This window comes from Ailuropoda melanoleuca, chromosome 8 (assembly GCF_002007445.2).
Source record: "Ailuropoda melanoleuca isolate Jingjing chromosome 8, ASM200744v2, whole genome shotgun sequence".
NCBI lineage: Eukaryota > Metazoa > Chordata > Mammalia > Carnivora > Ursidae > Ailuropoda > Ailuropoda melanoleuca.
This window is the reverse complement of record NC_048225.1, coordinates 37,054,625-37,066,851: the sequence shown is the minus strand read 5'-3', so window position 1 is coordinate 37,066,851 and position 12,227 is coordinate 37,054,625.

Below are 12,227 nucleotides of genomic sequence, written 5' to 3'. Positions count from 1 at the left end.
ACAGAGTTGGACCGCATCTAGTTGAACATTTATGCAGGCGTATCCCTTAAATCACCCATTTAAATTAGAGTTACATGTATCAGCACGGATCAGTGTAAAAATACAATGTTGAGCAAAACAAAAAACAACTTGCAGGATGTGTGTAGTATTATATTATTTGTATAAAGTTTTAAAATATGTAAAACAAGACTATGAATTATTTATGAATTCATACATACATGGTTTAAGAATATGCAAATAAATGATAAACACCAAATTTAGGAGAATGATTGCCTTTGAAAGGGAGAAAAGGGAATGGCTTTGGGAAGGGGTACTCGGGAGCCTTCAACTGTAGCTGTAAATGTCATATTTATTTTTTAAAACATCTGAAGCAAACAGAACAAGCATGCTAAGATTTGACAAGGTTGCTTAAAATTAAGGCAAAGATTTCTAGGTGTTTAAAATATTTCAGGGGTGCCTGGGTGGCTCAGTCGTTAAGCATCTGCCTTTGGCTCAGGGCGTGATGCTGGGGTCCCGGGATCGAACCCCACATCAGGCTCCTCCACTATGAGCCTGCTTCTTCCTCTCCCACTCACCCTGCCTGTGTTCCTTCTCTCGCTGGCTGTCTCTCTCTGTGTCATATAAATAAATAAAATCTTTAAAAAAAATAAAATAAAATATTTCAAATTTGTTTAATGTTCACAGTCCAGTGGGGAAATAATAAGTGTTACAAGAAAGGCATTGATAAAAGATTATGAGAGGACTGGAAAGGGGAAAAAAAATTGATTCTAGCAGGAGAATTTATGTTGCTAACTTTCTCATCAATAGAAATGTGGGCAATGTATGTGCCTGGTACTTTGAATTCAATAAACATTTAAGCGCCATCACATTGGCGCTTAGAGGCACAGGTGTGACTGTGCACACCCTGTAACATCAAAGCGTACACAGCTTAGAAAGGGAACAGACTTCACAGACACAACCCAGTGATAACCAGCCGATGCTGTGTTAGGGTTCAGTAAAAGGTTCTGAGGTACCTACATCGACTGGATACGTGGGGAAAAGCTTCACAGAGAAGGAAATCTCTAAGAAATAGAAATACATAGGAAGGGAGAAAAGGAGGGGCAAGAGAGGGGGCAGGGGCAGAATATACAAAGGTGTAAAGTTGTAAAAACTCAACATGACTACAAATGAGCCTTGAGAGGGACCGGTATATAAATGGCTTTGCAAGGAGTGATGAAGGCCTGCCTCTTCCCAATAAATATTTGCGGGAGGGAGGCAGGAATAAATCTGTATCTCAACCTATAGACCAAAGGCAGCCCATGGCAGCATACCATCAAGGGAATGGCAGGATACGACGAGGAATGGTATGAAAGGAAATGTTGGCTGGAGTTGAGGGGAGCCAGGGTGGGGGAAGACAGGAAGTTCTCACACTGATGGGGAGGGTGGGGGGAGTGCTCCTGTGACCGGAAGTAAGACTGAGCAATAGAGATCGAGAGAGAAGAGTCTCATTTGAGAGAAATGTTTAAAGTCTGAGCCAGGAGAATGGAATAAATTATTCGTTGTAGGAGGTGACAGAAAGGAAGAGGTGGAACCCCCCCCCTTTTTTTAATTCCCATAGCCTGGTTAAATTGACTTCCTAAAGATACACATTTCATAAAATAAAATGTGTCTATTTGAGTTATAAAGTTTGATAAGTTTTGACAAATGTATACACCCACAACCAAATGTAACCACAAATAAGACAGTGTATTTCCATCATCCAAAAAGTTGTCTGATGGCTTCCTCAGTCCGGAAACAACTACCCCACCCTACCTCACCCCGGTAACCGCTTACATGCTTTCTGTCCCAATAAATTAGCTTTTCTTTTTCTAGAATGTCATATAAATAAATCCTACAATATGCACTCTTTTTTGTCTGGTGGCTTTCAGTCAACATAATATTTTTGAAATTCATACAGGATGTTGTCTGTCAGTAGTCCGCGCCTTCGTCCGGCTGAGTACTATATATTGCGTGGGTGCACCACAGTTTACTTATTCCGCCGCCTACTGATGGATGTGTGAGTTGGCTTCGCGTTGGGGCGATTACAGAGAAAACTGTTCTGAACATTTATGTGCACATCTTCGTGTGGATTATGTTTTTACTTCTCATGGGGAAAGCAGCTAGGGGTTGAATTGCTAGACAATGTGGAAAATGTAAACTTTAGAAGACACTGCCAAACTCTCCTCTGAAGTGATTATGTCATTTTATATCCACACTAGCAAGGGATGTTGCTCAGATCCTTGACAACACTTGTATTGTCAAACTTTTGTATTTTAGACATTTTTGTTGGTATGTGATGGGATCTGGTGGTGTTAGTCTTCCTTTATCTGATACCTGTGTTGCTAAGCATCTTTTCATGTGCTTGTCCATTTGTATACATTCTTCTCTGTATCTGTTCAACCTTTCGGTTATGAGTTCTTTACCTATCTTAACAAAGATGGAGCAAGCATTAACTGAGGTAGGGGGCGGGGGGGGGGAAGCAATAGTTCTGAAAAGGAGGAGAGGGAGGCAGGAACAAGGAGCTCAGCTTTGAGCCCCTATGGTGAAAGCACAGATAAGACACTTAGGTTGAGATGCAGGAAGAAAGCCAGAAATAGCATTCTGGAGCCAAAATGAGAGTGATTCAAAAACGTGCTGAGTTTCGAGAAGTAGAGACCCATCTGACAGCATCAAACATCACAAAAAGGTTGAGTAAAGACTGAAAAAAAAAAGGATGTTCAGATTTCAGCCATGGTTTGTTTTTTGTTTTTTTTTTAACAGTGGGTGACAATCTGTTAGAAATCAATTTAGTGGAGCTTTACCAGTTTTTGGTTTTTGGGGTTTTTTTTTTTTAAGAAAACGTTATAGAACGAAAAAGTGCATTGCAGGTACTAAGGTTAAGTGTGGTTTCATGAACCTGTTTTTTTATATGCGTGCATTATGTCCTGGAGTAGAGTATAAAACAGAGCTTTCACTTTGGATTATGGCAAAAGAAAATCTTGGAATAAGAAAGGAAGCCACAGAGGTCCTTGCCAATGTTACCCTAATATATGGTAGTGGACAAGGATACGGACCTAGTCAGATCTGGGTTCATCTGGTTTCTTCCTCCTTATTAGATGTGTAAGCTCAAATAAATGATTCTTTAATCCTCATTTTCCTTAAATTAGATTAGGAATAATGAGAATATTTACCCCAAACTGCTGTTGATAGAGCTGCTTTTGTGCACACCAGAGCGCTACACCTGTCCCTCAAGATGGGAACAGGCGGTAGAGCCTGGCTGGATTTCAGCCCCCGGCCTCTCTGCTGGGCTGCCTGGCGTAAGACCAACGTGCACATGCTTTTGCCCCATGAGGATTAAATGGGATTATGCTTGTAAACCACTGTGCACAATGCCTGGAACGGGCGAGCTCTTTCTAACCATAGGTTGCAGTCATTAGTGGCTGTTATCCTTGTTAGGGGAGAAGCCAGATCCCCTATTAGATTAAGGAAATGGAGATAATGCATGGAGGATATCCTTAAAAAGCTTCGTGGAGGGATGCCTGAGCGGCTCAGTCAGTTAGGTGTCCGACTCTTAATTTTGGCTCAGGTCATGATCCCAGGGTCCTGTGATCAAGCCCTGTTGTGGGGCTCCGTGCTCAGTGGGGAGTCTGCTTGTCCCTCTCCCTCCCCCCACTTGTGCTCTCTCTCTCAAATAAATAAAATCTTAAAAAAAAAAAAGCTTGGTTGAAAAAGAACAACCCAACTGTTTATTAACTAATGAACCAAATGCAGCATACCCACCCAATGGAATATTACTCAGTCAGAAAAAAAGAATGGGAGTGCCGATATGAACGGGATGAACCGAGCTAAATGAAAGAAGCTAGTCACACAAGGCCTGAGACTGAATAGGAAATATTCAGAATGGACAAATCCATACAGGCCAAGGGTAGATTCGTGGTGGCCAGGAGCTGGGGGGAAGACGGAATAGGGAGCAACTGCTTCATGAATGTGGGGTTTCCTTTTGGGGTGATGAAAATGTTCTGGAATTAGACGGTGGTGGTGGTTTCACAACATTGAATATACAAAATGCCATTAAACCGTACACTTTAGAATGGTTAAAATGGTCAGTTTTATATATATTTTACCACAATTTTTTAAAAGGAGGGGCAATTGGGTGGCTCAGTTGATTAAGGGGGATCAGACTCTTGGTTTCAGCTCAGGTCATGATCTCATGGGTCATGAGATCCAGCCCCGCCTCAGGCTCCGAGCTCATGGGGAGTTTGCTTGTGGATTCTCTCCCTCTGCCCCTCCTTCCTGTAAAATGAATAAATAAATCTTAAAAAAAAAAAAGCCTTGTTCGACTTAAGGATGCTTCACAGCCTTTCTCCATCTCCCCAAGCTGTCCCCCCAAACACCAGTTTGTTAGGGAGCATGATAGAAAGATTAGCTCAGGGAGATGGTAGAATGAAGGAAGGTCTTTGGGGGGCTGGGGTGAGGAGGTAGAGGGGAGCCAGGGAAAGGGAAAGTGATTGAGGAAAAGGGGAACCTCTCCAGGACAGAAAATCTCTGTCTGTCCCCCCAGTGGCACAGACTTCTGGGCACCTTCAAAGGACGCGTGTTCCTCGCCGAGCAGCCTGTGGTGCCAGGCAGGACGATCTCTCTGTCAGAAGGACCCTGGGGTAGTGAGGTGAGCACGAGGGAATCCTTCCTGCCCTCGTCAGATGTGGAGCATATATTGTTGCTGTTCCTAAGGGAGAGAGGGATAATTGGACAGATAATTAATAATAATCCCCCACTACTGCCTCTCTGGCAGGTGCTCGACTATGGCCCCAGGAGCTTGGAAACGAAATAGCGCTTTATTATAAACTGATTTTTCAGTGAATGGGACTATTGGCACTAATTACTAGAGTCAATTTACTCTTATGTACACTATTGAGTGGAGCAAGAACGTGCGTACTCTGGAGCACAAGAGGGTTTTTTTACAGGGACTTGACTCCCCCTCAATATATTTACTTTCCTGATGATGTCTGACCTGAGATCATTTGAAAATCATTTCGTATTCCTAGAAGTGGGCCATGGAGGCATCCCTCTCCTGGCTACTTTCCTCCCCCAAACATGCTTGGCATTCCCCATTCTAAGATAATTTGACCTTAGACTAAAAACCCATTTTTAAAAATTCTGTACACAAAATCACCGAGAGCAGGACACATTAGAATGATCATGACAGAATTAATGAGTCTCGGTCTAATGTGCCACCAAACACTTTGGCAATACGTACTAGTCAATAATATCTAGATCTCCTTGTTAGTCATTCATTCAGTAAACAATTTTCGAGGGCCACGTAGCAGGTGAAGAGATGCAGAAATAAATAAGATGTGATCATTGTTCTCGATGAACCACGTTATAGTAGAGGGAACAGACATAGAAACAAATATTTGTTCTCAAATTTAATAAGTGTATGGAAAAAGCAGTCAATTCAACCTGAGACTGAGGCCTTCAATAAACAAGTACCCGAGAGCTATCCAAAAATATTGCCTGCTGTAGCCTTAAGATTTCACATATGGAGATTCAACCCCATCAGAGATTATAATTCGCCCGTGCACCTCAGACTCTTTCTGTTTAAATTATTATTGACATTTTAATTTTTTCATTTATTATTATTAGTTTTATTGCATTATTACTGTTGCTTTTATTGAGCACATTCCAGCATCTTTCCATCAACATAAAAGAAGAAATTAAAAGGCTTAACTGCAACATGGACGGCACTGGAGGAGATAATGCTAAGTGAAATAAGTCAAGCAGAGAAAGACAATTATCATNCCAACATAAAAGAAGTTAAAAGGCTTAACTGCAACATGGACGGCACTGGAGGAGATAATACTAAGTGAAATAAGTCAAGCAGAGAAAGACAATTATCATATGATTTCTCTCATCTATGGAACATAAGAACTAGGATGATCGGTAGGGGAAGAAAGGGATAAAGAAAGGGGGGGTAATCAGAAGGGGGAATGAAACATGAGAGACTACGGACTCTGGGAAACAGACTGAGGGTTTTAGAGGGGAGGGGGGTGGGGGAATGGGATAGGCTGGTGATGGGTAGTAAGGAGGGCACGTATTGCATGGTGCACTGGGTGTTATACACAAGTAATGAATCATGGAACTTTACATCAAAAACTTGGGATGCACTGTATGGTGAATAAAAAATTTTTATAATAAAAAAAAGGCTTAACTTCATATGTTGTCCCAGCAAATGTCTCAGGCCCAACATTGATAAATAAGCAGTTTTGACCACCTGCAAGGAGACTGATGATCACATTCAGACTCCAGTTGTGGGCACATGAGGACTCGTGTGCAAGGCTTCCGACATCGCGGGTGATGTGCGACATTCATTTTTGGTTAACTGCTGCCCTCTGTCCATGACCTACCTCTGAGCAGTACGGTCCAGACACTCGACATCCAGGGCACTAATAAGTATTATTGGTGGGATGACAAGTGAGGCTACTTCTCACTCCTTCCAGGATTCTAGGTAAATATCACCGGGGTTCAGTATTGCATACATTTTATTCATTCCCTCTGGCTGGGAAGAAGCCTGTTACACACCATCCCAAAGGATGAATAAAGAGGGAGAAGCTGATTGAATCTGAGGGTTGGGATGGACCTTAAAAGTCATCTCAACTCATCTCTATTCATGCATCGATAGTTAATGAGCACCCACTGTATGCCAGGCACTGCGTATGGTGCTCAAACAAAATGTACTGTGTAGTTCAGCTGATCTATGGAATTTACAGTCTAGCAAGGGAGAAGGACAGAAAATAAGGGAATAGATAAGTAGAGACAATAATATAGCTAAAACCAGTGTAGGAGGTTGGGGGTGGGGTGGGAGGTGGCAGGGACCTTAGAGAGGGTGGTAAAACCAGTTAGGAACTGGAGATTAGGGTCAGATATCACCAGATTATGGCTGGAAACTTTGGCTAGAGAAGTGGAGAGACTATAAAAAGAAGAGTTCAGCTACCCCACAGTACTTCTTTTTTTTTTTTTTAAAGATTTTATTTATTTATTTGAGAGAGCGAGAGCAAGAGAGCACAAGCAAGGAGCAGTGGGAGAGGAAGAAGCAAGATCCCCAGTGAGCAGGGAGCCCGATGTGGGGCTCGATCCCAGGACCCTGGGATTATGACCTGAGCTGAAGGCAGATGCTTAACTGACTGAGCCCTCCAGGCGCCCCTGCCTCCCACAGTTCTCCTATAAGAAGAGTCAAGGAAGAGTCTGGGCCTGGAAAGAGGTGCGATCCAGCTTCCATGGACCCAGTACAGAATTTTAGAGATCACCTAAATTTAGAGATTATTAGCTTTTAGGAGCTAAATCGTATCCCCCTCCCAGAATCTATATGTTGAAATCTAACCCCTGGGAGCTCAGAATGCGACAGTATTCCGAGACCTGGCTTAGAGGAGCGATTAAGTTAAAATGAGGTCCTCGGGGTGGATGCCGATCCCATCTGCCTGGTGTCCTTCTGAGAACTAGGACACACAGAGACTGCATACCTCAGGCTCTCTCTGTTTAAATGATTCTTGCTATCGAGGATAGCACACAGGGATGCCCACCCACAAGAAGGGCTGGTGAGAACAGTGAGAGGGTGGCCCTTGGCAAGCCAAGGACAGAGGTCTCAGGAGAGACCAACTCTGGCAGCTCTGTGATTGTGGACTTCTATGCTGCAGAACTTCAAGAAGATGGATCTCTCTGTAAGCCACCCAGCCTGTGCTATCTGGTTCCGGCAGCCCAAGCTGGCCGATACACTAGCCTAGGGTCACTCCTATCCATGCTTCACTAAGAAACAGAATCTTGGGTCCTGTGCCCCACTCCAGACTAACTAAATACACGTTTAAATAGAGAAGGGAATAGGGAACTGGATTTTAAACAAGGACCTCTCTAAATAATAATAGTATTATTATTAATAATAACAACAATAATAAATAGCACAGGTTCTCATCCACACTGAAGTTGGAGAACTATTTGCAAGCAGACCAACTTGCTCATGTTATGGATAAGCAAACTGGATTTCAAAGAAGGAAAGCGGCTTGTGGAGCAGGACCTGTCAGCCAGGTCTCCTCATACTGAGCTTGCTGTCCTGTCCACAGCCCCAGCGGGGGCCTGGGAAAGGTGCTGTTGCAAGTCAAATCCAGACTGGGAGCAGAGATTTCCCAGCAATGCTGATTAGGCTCCAATAATCTGACTCACTGGAACTGAGAGTGAGGGGGCTTGCTCCTGGTGTGAGGGAGGGCCACCAGGAGGTGTGCTCCTGGTGTGAGGGAGGGCCACCAGCCCCCTTATCTCTGAGCCCGGCCCAGGCCATGCCCTTTGCTAAGACAGCCCAGTCAAGTGGACTCTTAATTATTCTGTAATGAGGTTCCGTTCTAGCCTCTAAACGCTTCCTGCTACGGGTGAAAACTAGTTCTTATTTTTTTCTGCTTGGCAAAGAAAAACTATTGTTTATAATAACCCCCATACAATTAAAGGTATGACTGATACGTTTACAATTTTTTCTTTGGGCAAACAACCAACTTTTTTCGACCTTTAAGCAACCCCACTTCTTTACCCTTTTATCAATTTGTTTGTTTTTATAGTTTTCCAAATACTTCCTATAGTGTGGGACCCCCAACTAGCCATGATAAAAATTTAATATAGGTTTATTAAATGAGTATATGAATAAAGGAATGATTCTCCTTTATTCCCTCCTTCCGTCTAGTTTATGAGTTTCTGTGGTCAAAAAAAAAAATCTGTAAGAACAAAAAAGGACTCAAGCATTTACTCACAGAAAAATCTGTCATGCAAAATGTTAGCTTTTGAAAAATGCAGCTACGTGGTGTCAGTCTTAACACGTAATTACCAGCTTGTGCTGACCTGGTGTTTCATGACCTTTTTCGGTTCTTTAGATGCCATGTTCATTTTCTATCTTCTGATTGCCTTGTCTTTTACCTCAATCTTGTTTTTATCACCTTTCATTATAAAGCACTTTCTTTTTTCTTTTAAATAATGGGAAATTGTTGTCGTGGAAAACCTCAGTTCTGCTATTTACTTAGCTGTAGCGGGGCCTCGCAGACAGGGAGGAAGGGAATCTTCAGGGACAGGAATAGATCCCAGGCACATTAACCTATGTAAATAAGCAAGGGCTTCAATGGGATCGGGCTAGCTCTATATTTAACGATTTACCAAAACATAACTGGATCCTGTCACTCTCCTGCACACACACACACACATACACACACACACACACACACAGTTTAACATGGATCCTGGCACAGATAATTTTTAAATACATGGTAGCAATTAAATATGAAAAGAAAGGGAGGGAGGTTGGGGGGGATAGAGAATTTTCCAGGCAGCCAGATCATGCTTTCAAAGATAATGTAAGAATTTGTTAATGGACATGTCTGTATGGGAGAAAATGCTTGATTAGGGGTATTTTCAGGGGCTGGCTCTAAGCTGCATGAGACTTCAAGAATGCACCACCTAAATCCTAAATCAGGATTTCCTACATCAGGAAAACGAGTAGCTAGTACGATCAGACAGTCCATCAAGCATCAGTTCTGTTCACCAAGAGCTGCCTGGCTAGATCTGTTACTAGCAGTGCCCTCACAGGAGCCTGGTCATTGAATCGCAGAGTTGGGAGGGGCTCTAGAAATCACTGCATCCAATATTCCACCCAGATAACAGCACTACCTCGTAAGATTGTGGTGAGAATTAATGGGTTCATATTTGCAAAGCACTTGGAATAGTGTCTGACACAAAAGAAGGCCCTTATGAATGTCAGTTAAATAAATAAACACCATTTGTTCAGTGTGGGCACCAATCCAGGTGCTGCACAGACTTGTCCACATGTAACCCTCTCCCGGACCCTTACGTCACTTCATACATGAGGAAACTCGGCAGGATGACATGACTTGTCCAGTGCAGACCGTTAGCGTGCGGTATTGCTGGATCCAAACTCAGTGTGATTGCAAAATTCATGTTGCTCTTACTGTTAACTGTGACATTCCAGTATCCTTGACAAGGAGCCCCCTGGGGCTGGCACACTTTCACAGACAGAAGGTTCATCCTTCTGAGAGTGGCCCATTCTACAGATGGAAACAAGTTTTATTTTTTAAAAGGGGGGAGGTTGCCTGGGTGGCTCAGCCGGTTAAGCGTCTGCCTTAGGCTCAGGTCATGATCACATTGGGCTCCCTGCTCTGCGGGGAGCCTACTTCTCCCTCTCCCTCTGTTGCTCCCCCTGCTTGTGCTCTCTCTCAAACAAATAAATAAAATCTAAAAAAAAAAAAAAAAAGTCTTTATATCGAGCTGAAGTTTGTGTCGGGTGGTTTATTCTCTTTGGGCTACACAGAGTAAGCGCCATCAGAGGGCTGCAAACCTTCTCAGGGCAGGAAACAAACCGAAAGCCTGGAAATCACTCCCCTCCCCCGCCCACCCCGCCCTCGGTGGGTCAAACTGGAAGAGAAGGGTTCGAATGCCAGGCCACTGTGCGCTTTCGTTTTTGCTTTGCAGAGACTCGGGGGGCCTTTCTCCAGATGGTCAGACCTGCAGCAGGGACTGGCAACTGTTGCTGTGGTGCGATGGGGCAGACCGAGGGGGACCCCCGAGGACAAGGATCCTGCCGGCTTTCCTGCGCCAGAGCCACAAGCTTTCATCGCAGCGAGGTGGGCGGCTGGTGCTCTCACGGTGGCGTCCAGCAGGGGTCGACAGAGAAACGGCTGGCCGCAGGCAGCGCCGGGAGGGGGCGGTAGAGAACATTCGAAGGAAAGAAGAGAAAATGGACCTGTGCCGGCTGCCCCTAGGACAGTGGTTTACAAGCCAGAGACTGACAGATTGCATTCCTCACCCAGCTCTGGCACCTAAGTAACCACTGACCTCGGCCATCTCTGCCTCCCCTCCTTCCCCTTCCCTCCTCTCTATAAGGAGGCGGGTAATATTGGCTCCTGCCCTCTACAGCTGTTTTTACCGATTTACTGAGATAACCGCGTCAGGTGTTTAGAAAAGCACCTGGCCTTCCCCAAGTGCTCCATAAACATTAGTTGTTATTACGTGGAAGTTTCACGTACATGTAATTTTCCGAGAGGCTTAGAGCTGAAGAAACTGAGGTTTAGAAAATGAAGTCGCTTGGTCAAGGACACCGAGGTATCAACCGAGGAGTGCAGTCATGGAGAAAGCTCGCAGACCCAGGAAATCAGCCCCACAAGTCCAGGGGTGTGGGGGACACAGAGGAGATGGAAGGGGGTGTAGGGGTGGGAACAGGGAGGAGCCTAACCCTGGCACAGAACCACGGAGTTCTATGAATAAGAGGCCACAGGAAAGCCTAAAAGAAGGACTTTCACTGGCCCACATGAAACCATCACAAAAGGGTCACCTGGAGGGTACGCTGTGCAGATGACCAGTGACTTGTTCCAGGAAGAAAGCCCTCCAATGCCTCCGCTTCCTAACTCACTCATCCTGCTGGGAAAGTAGTCCACATCAATCCCGCCCCCCAAATAACCCCCACCCTCAGCTATAGTAACTGCTGTCCCAGACTCCCTCAATAAGGTACTGAAGGGGATCTGAATGTGCCACCCCACAATAATGCCACTTTAGCATAAGGAGTATTTTGAACTGAAGACAATTAAGAAGCAGCAAACACAGAGAGAGAGCTCTTTGCTCTTCCCCTGCCTACCTAAAAAAGGATAAACATTTCCCTTTGTGAAGGTCTCCCATACCAGGAGGAGAACAATCCTTATGCCTGGAGACAGACAGTTGGCACCAAGATGAGTCTGCAAAAACCTTACTAAAATAATCCTTATCTTCCATTATATTTAACCTTACATTTACCTCCCCTCAATGTACCGCTCCCAGTAGCCCTTTTCCTTTCCCTCGTTAACTTCTCTTCAAATATATTATCCTTGTTAAGCTGGCATATAAGCCCCAGGTCTTTAATGCCTCTCTGGGTCTTTATTTCTTTTCTATGACAGTCTCTGCACACATAAAAATTAAAATATTAACAGCAAATAAAATGTGTATGCCCTTCCTCCTGTTAATTTCTCTTTTGTCAGTTTAATTTACAGGCCCCCACTACAGAACTTAAGAAAGTAGAGGAATAGGGGCGCCTGGGTGGCACAGCGGTTGAGCATCTGCCTTCGGCTCAGGGCCTGATCCCGGCGTTACGGGATCGAGCCCCACATCAGGCTCTTCCACTTATGGGCCTGCTTCTTCCTCTCCCACTCCCCCTGCTTGTG